The sequence below is a fragment of the Phyllobates terribilis genome, unplaced genomic scaffold (assembly GCF_046119375.1).
Source record: "Phyllobates terribilis strain yellow unplaced genomic scaffold, ASM4611937v1 Scaffold_518__1_contigs__length_1237376, whole genome shotgun sequence".
NCBI lineage: Eukaryota > Metazoa > Chordata > Amphibia > Anura > Dendrobatidae > Phyllobates > Phyllobates terribilis.
Window position 1 is genome coordinate 288,296 of NW_027363278.1, and position 8,237 is coordinate 296,532.

The following is an 8,237-nucleotide window of genomic DNA, read 5'->3' on the forward strand; positions in this document are numbered from 1 at the left end:
CTTCTGCACAGTTTTGAAATGGCGACGAAGATGTTTAGTGCTGACGATGCCATTATCAGCATGACTATTCCGGTGATTTACATGCTGGAGCACATGTTAAACAGAATTCGGAGTCAGGTGGTGGCACAAGAGGAGGTGGAGGAAGTAGAGGAGGAGGAGTTGTATGCGGAAGGGCTAACATCTGCAAGGTCCAGACGGTCGGCAGCACCAAGGCGGCAGGCATGTGAGGGTGGGGGAGATGGTTTTACCAGGGCGCATGGTAGCAGCCAAACTAGTGAGGAAGGTGCAGGAGCCCAGGAAGAAGTGGAGGACGAACTGATGGAAGACTCATCAGATGAGGGAGACCTTGATCACATTTCTGTTGTGCGAGGTTGGGGGGAGAGGACAGAGGAAGGAAGCATGATTGTTACCTCGCCACCAACACAACAGGGACTTGGTGCTCCTGGATGCGCAACACACATGAGTGCCTTCTTGCTGCACTACCTGCAACATGACCCTCGAATTATGAGAATTAGAAATAATCCTGACTACTGGGTTGCCACACTGTTAGATCCCCGGTACAAAAGTAAATTTGCAGAAATTATTCCTGCCATAGAAAGAGATGCACGCATGCAGGAGTATCAGCAGAGACTGTTGCAGAATCTTACATGTGCTTTTCCACAAAATACCAGTGGTGCACGTAGTGAATCTCACAGTTCCAACTTGCCAACCGTGGGACCGTCAAGTGTTCAGCACTCAAACCGTAACAGAACCACAGTATCTGCTGGTAACATCAATTTTGCGGAATCATTTCACCACTTTTTTAGCCCATCCTTTGCAAGGCCACAGGAGACAAGAAGTCTGACACATAGTCAACGCCTAGAGACGATGGTACAGGAGTATCTCCAAGTAAACATTGAAGCCACGACTGTGTCACTGGACCCTTGCTCTTTTTGGGCTTCCAATCTGGATAAATGGCTGGAGCTAGCCACTTACGCCTTGGAGATCTTGTCATGCCCCGCAGCCAGCGTTCTGTCTGAACGTGTGTTCAGCGCTGCTGGTGGTGTGCTGACAGATGAGCGCACGCGGCTCTCCACTGATAATGTAGACAGACTCACGTTCATAAAGATGAACAAATCATGGATCCGAAACGACTTTTCTACCCCTGTGTCATCCTGGGGAGAGTAAAAGCTTGATGATTGGTTAAAATCACCCTACCAACCGTTTTAAGCTTTCAAATTACTAAGCATGTTTATCTGTATCTTGGCTGGAAAATAATTTGGGCTTTGTAGCAGTGTGCAGCACTGATTCTATTAGGCCATCTATAATAAGCTCCACCAGATTTAAAATTACTAATCATGTTTATCTGTATCTTGGCTGGAAAATAATTTGGGCTTTGTAGCAGTGTGCAGCACTGATCCTATTAGGCCATCTATACTAAAGCTTCACCAGATTTAAAATTAACAATAATTTTTAGCTGCATCTAGCCCGGAAAATAATTTTGGGGCTCCGAGATGCGCAAGACACATAAGTGCCTTCTTGCTGCACTACCTGCAGCATGACCCTCATATTGTCAGAATTCGAAGTAATCATGACTACTGGGTTGCCACACTCTTAGATCCCCCAAACTTTTCGATCAACCTTTTCATTTTAATAAAGACCAAAAAAATGGTCATTTTTGAAATTATAAGCATTAGCAGGTTGTTAGAAACTGAAATCAAACAGTTTTCAACTCAAAACTTTATTCTAGGTGATGTTACATTTTCACATAGGACCCCTTGTTCGAAAGGAGCTTCTGAACTCTCTCGTCCATTGAATTTGTCAGGTTTTGGATGGTTTCTGCTTCAATTGTTTTGCATGAGGACAGAATACCCTCCCAGAGCTGTTGCTTAGATGTGAACTGCCTCCCGCCATCATAGACACTCCTTTTAATGATGCTCCAAAGGTTCTGAATGGGGTAGAGGTCAGGGGAGCATGGGGTCACACCATAAGTTTGTCCCCTTTTATGCCCATATCAGCCAGAGATGCAGATGTTTTATGTGCAGCATGAGATGGTGCATTATCATGCAAAAAAATGATCTTGCTGTGAAATACACGGTTCTTCTTCTTGAACCATGGCAGGAAGTGCTGTTTGAGAAAATCCACATACATTATGGAGTTCATCTTTAGCGCCTTCAGGGATCCTAAAGGGGCAGACAATCTCTCTCCCCATGATTCCAGCCCAAAACATTACTCCACCTCCTCCTTGTTGGCGCTGTAGCCGTGTTTACGTGGGGTGTCCATCAACCAGCCATCCTCCACTCCATCCATCTGGACCATCGAGCGCTGCACGGCACTCATCCGTGAACAAAACAGTTTTGAAATCAGTCTTCATGTAATGTTTGGCCCACTGGAGCCGTTTCTGCTTGTGTGAAGTGGATAGAGGAGGTCGACAGGATGGCGTATGCACAGCTGCAAACCTCTGAAGGACCCTGCATCTTGTTGTTCGGGGGACGTTGGAGGCACCAGCAGCTTCAAAAACTTGTCTGCTGCTATGACAAGGCTTTTTTGCCGCTGCTCTTTCAACCTGACGTAATTGCCTGTAGGAAAGAGTCCTCAATTTGCCCTTATCAGCACGCACACGTGTGTACTGTGAATCAGCTACATACTTCTTGATTGCCAAGACACTTCATCCTGATCATCGCACAATGTTGATTGTAGTCATGCCTTGACCTAAACACTCCACAATTTGTTGCTTCTCAGCAGCCGACACATCCTTTTTCTTTCCCATTTTGGCAGAAAATGTAGGCTGCTTAATAATGTGAGACAGCCTTCTTAAGTAGTCTTGCCTTTCATTGGACACACCTGCCAAACTAATTAGCACAGGTGTCTGCAATTGCTTACAGTGATATAAAGAGCCCTGACACACATCACCATCAATGAGTTTAACTGACAAACAAACAAATTCTTCCCTTATCACTCCTAAACACTTTTTGCATAATAATTTGGAACACAGTGTACATGTGCTTTTCCACAAAACACCAGTGGTTCACGTAGTGAATCTTACAGTTCTAACTTGCCAACCGTGGTCTGTATGGAGTTGTTCAATAAAGGGCCCAAAATTAAGATAACATAGATGGGAGAGGTCTCTATGAATAGGAATTCCTAAGTATTTGATACCCTGTGAGGGCCAGGCAAAGGGAAAGTTGAACTGGATGGAATCCTATATGGATTTGGGGAGGGAGACATCGAGGGCCTCAGACTTCGCTGCATTGATTTTAAAATTTGACCATGTAACAAAGTGATCTATTTCAGCCATAACAGCATGGATGGATATATGTGATTGAGTGATATATACTAGGACATCAGCAGCAAATAGAGAGCACTTGTACTCGGTGCCTTCCACCTAATATTGGGGTTATGACGAATTGATGAGAGCAGGTGCTCCGTCACTAGGATGTATAAGAGAGGGGACAGAGGACATCCCTGCCTTGTCCCATTGGTGATTGTGAAAGGTGATGAAAATGTTCTGACGCGCCCCCTGGGCCTTGGGACACCCGGAGCCGGACCCTTTTTGGTGGATGCTGGTGGTTGTAGTCTCCGTGGCGGCGACCCGGTTCCGTGGCTCAGGGCGGTCAAACCAGTGGCGGAACTATTTATGTGGTTTTGATGTTTAAATATCCGACTACGCCACCCGTGGATTGCGGTCAGAGTGAACCGCCGCTCCAGGGCAGACCGCTGAGGCTGGTGTTGTGGGTGCAGCAGAGCGTAGCATAACTCCCCACGGGAGGAGTATAGCCTCAGGGCAGTGTATGCGGAGGATGGGGGTGATGGTGCAGGGCAGCAGCAGTAACGACACGGAGTCAGTGATGCAGTCCAGGGCCTTTACTCACAGTTCTTATTATCCAGACCACGTCTGCAGGTAACGGCTGCCCACGTCGTACTGTGCTCACCAGGTGAGGGGCTCAGACAACTCCCAGATAACTTTGGAGCGCTTCACAGGACCCCCTTTGTGTGTCCTTTGTCTGGCCTTTCTTACCAACCCTTCTGTCCGGCTGCCTCGGGCCTCCTCTTGGTAAACTTGGCGCCAGTTTCCCTGACCCTATGTGGTGCCTTCCTAGCGGGTGTAGCGAGGGGCTGCGCCACATAAAATGTCACAGCCTCCTGTTTCTAGCTGAGGGTCGTTTCCTGCCTCCACTAGTTTCGGGGACCGGTCTCCCCCTTTGGCCTGACCCCTCCACGCAGGTGGATTCGGGCGTGCGGTGGCGACTGACTCGCCCGTCCGCACCCCTGGGATCCCTTCGTTCCTCGTTCCTGGAGCCTTCTCCGCTCCTCTTCCTTCCTTCTCCCTCTTCCAGGCCTGGGCCTCTGTTACTAGGCCCGCCTCCGGAGCAGAGCTCATGCAGAGCCCCTGCTCCCTGCCACTTCTGCTCAGACTTCTCTGCACTGAACTAAGATGGTGCCCACCTTTTATACTCCTTTCTCAATGCACCCAGGAACTGCTTCCTCCCTGCTCCTGCACTACAGGGTTCCCCTTCCTCAGTGTTCCCTCCCCCCACTCCAGCCAGGGACAGGGACTGTCGTGCCCATCTCAGGGGCATATTGGTCGCCCTGCCCCACGGCAATGTGGTGTAATGCATGCAGGTGTCGGGTCCTGATCCACACTACATCCTTACCTGAGAGTGAGATATCACACCTCTGGGTGAGGTGCAATACCTCTGTAGCAACCGAGCCCTCAGGGTGCTACAGTTCCATTTATCTTCAGCCTAGGTGACGTATTGCGATACAGGGCCGTGATTTTGGCTATAAAAGGGTCCCCTAGACCCCTACCCCAAGCTTTTTAAGAGAATCATATATGGCATGCCAGGAGACTCTATGGAATGCTTTCTCAGCATCCAACGAGAGTATCTAATTACAAATTTTTAATTGCATCTAGCCCAGGAAATACTTTGTGCCTAGTAGCAGTGTCTGCTAGTCAGCGGATTATCCTGGCTGTTAAGCAAGCTACACCACCTGTAGTTTGGACACTTATTTTTTTCAAAGGAAATGCTTCGGGACCACGGGATACTCAGTGAAGAGCATCAGGAGGCACCCCAAGGCATAGGGGCTGGGACTGGCAGTAGGATACCTTGCGGTGGACCGCCGAGCTCGATCCTTATAAAAGCTTTTTAACTGCAGCAGCTTTAGTGGACGCTACTGGAGCTGGAATTACGCGGCTGCTGGCATGAGACTTGCCCTCCAATAGATCCTTGTAAATGGATTTAAAGTGTATTCATTCAAATTAGAGAGACAATTTAAATTAAAAAGCTTAGAGCTGCCTCCACCACAGGGGGGCTCGCTCGACCCACCAGCGGACAGGCACCAGTATTGGGAGAGGGGGGCTGGCCGTCAGGGTTCACCGCGGCTCTGGCACAAACCCGGCGACGCGGAGGTGGCATGGGCAGGAGCGGACTGAACGTGTCGGCTTCTCACTTTTTGGATTTTAGAAGGGCATGACATGCCTATATCTGTGTCTCCCCCTCCTTTTACTCCTCCACCTCTTTTCTTTTCGCATGACTATATGTACTTGTCACTTTTCCATGTGTTAGTTGTGTCTTCTGAGCAGTTTGTCAGCTTTTGGACACCTTTGAAGGTGTTTTCTATGTGTTTCTATGTGTTTTTGTTTGCCTGCCATTGGTTTTAACGGTGTTCGAAGGTGTTCGACGAACAGTTCGGCGAACACACGGGTGTTCGACGAACCGAACCGAACTCGAACACTACGGGGGTGGCTCAACACTACACAGGACGTCCAGCATATCTTAGATGGAACAGCTTTCATCCAAGACACACAAAAAAATCCATCATCTACAGTCAAGCTCTGAGGTACATTCGAATCTGTTCAGACAGCAAGGACAGAAAACTGCAGCTACTATCCCTGAGGAATACATTCCTACAACAAGGATCCCATCCACTGGTAATAGATGAACAAATTCACAGAGCTACAAGGATACCAAGAAGTAGCCTCCTGGATTACAGACAAAGGGAGGACAACAACAGGCTTCTCTTGTGGTCACATACAACTCCCACATGAACATCCTAAGGAAAATTGGTGCTGATCTCCAACCCATATTCCACAGAGACCACAAACTGAAAGAAATATTCCCAGAACTACCACTTCTCTCCTACAAACAGCCCCCTAACTTAAGGAATCTCCTTGTCAGAAGTGTCCTCTGATCACCATCAGTGACGGGCACATTCCCATGTAAAAACAAAAAATGCAAAACTTGTACCCACATATCACCATCAAATACAGTCTGTATACCTAACACAAATCAGGACTACAAAATCATGGATGTCTTTTCATGTACATCCTCCAGTGTGGTGACATGATACAATGTACAAGGTGTCCGGAAGGAGTTTATATTGGAGAAACGATGCAAAAACTGCAAACAAGAATGAATTTACACAGACACACAATTAAGAATGAACAGGACACACCTGTGGGAAAACATTTCTCTGGCCGGGGACACTGTATGAAAGATCTAAAAGTTTTAATACTAAAAGGTCACTTCAAGGGCAACAGAGAAAGAAAAATTTGGGAATTCAAATTGATAAGGATGTTCAATTCACTGACAACAGGACTAAATATAACACCTGGCTTTATGACTCACTACATGGACACAATTCACACCTCCAGATAATTAAACATTCCCAAGGCCTCTCATTTTGCAAAAAAAAAAAAAACAACTAATTTGCTCTCCCTAACTTATCTGTAGGAGACATCACAACTTACACCTCATGAACAAATGTCTTGTTGTAACATCTCTCAAATGCTGTGCCTTTTGTCTCATGAATTCATTTGTAATCTTGCCTGAAGAAGGAGCCTCTGTGCTCTGAAAGCTTGCATATATATATATATAATTTCTGGTTAGCCAATAAAGGTATCACTCCGAGAATACTTTTGTCATTTTTGGCATACAAGTATTTACATCGATTTTTCTGGCTATCACGGTGCCACAATATAACTTTGTATTGTACATCAAACAGTGTTAGAAAGTTCAGAAAATTCCATTTTGCAATGATTAAAGTTCCGTTGTGAATTTTAGCGTGACTGGACCGTTCTTACGGAAATGTTTCCTGCCTCCTTCACTTAGATTCAGATCATACAGATAGTCAGACACCGCATTATCTCTGATACTATGGCCGATACAGCGCACATATAGATTATACTATAGAGTCCAAAAGTTTTGCTTTTTTTTTTTTTTAAAATGTGATAACTTCTGTCTGGTTGTTGTGATGTAATTTCCCTGGTGAGGAATTGAAAGTGCATGAAGTTGTCATCATACAAGACCTTAATTGTAACCAAAATGCTTTTGAATATCATTCATATTCTCTGAAACAAGACCAAGAAAGGAAAAATTCTGCCGGGGTATGTAAACTTTTGAGCACAACTGTATCCTTGTTCATGGTAGCATTCATATTTCCATCAATTCTATGCCAAGGGCCAATGGCAGATGCAGAAAAGCAGCCCAAAACCATGAGATTGCCACCACCATGTTTCACTGTATGCGTTTGGTACCTTACATCATTACGTTTTCCAACTCTGCAGTATATACAGTGCTGCCATCACTACCAAACAGATTGAACTTGGATTCAACCGACCCCAACACCTTAGACCAATCTGTCTCTTTCCGTTGGCTGTGTTCTTTGGCAAACACAAGTCAGACCTTCCTTTTCTTTGCAGAGATGAAAGGCTTCTTGACTGGAACTCGTGCATTCAGCCCTACTGCTTAGTCGTCGCGACTCACTTTGACCCCATATTCTTTGTTCATTTTGTGGACATCAGATACTGACTTTTTCTTTATAATGTGATCAACTCTGGAGGAAGTTCTCCTTGGTCGTCCACTTCTAGGTTTGTCGGCTGTTCCAGAACCTTCTTTTTCTTTCTTTAATATACCTGACACTTGACTCTGAGAACAGGTGAATTCCATAGCTGCCTCTTTATGGCTTTTCCCTGACTTCACTCCCAGAATAATAAGCTTCCTGACATCTGGTGATAAATTTGGCTTTGTCTCTGCCATGTTTTTAACCTTAAAACGCAAAAAAAAAAATTTAGGCAAAATTCGACTGCCCATAACAAAATATGCAAAACATTTGGCCCAGCAAATGTTGAAAACTAACACATAAAGGGATAAAACAATGTCCAACACAATTTTTGTCCTGATAGCTGACAATCATTTGCTTCCAGTTAACTAAAATCACCAGAAAAATGGCCTCACAACAACCAAACAGAAGCAATC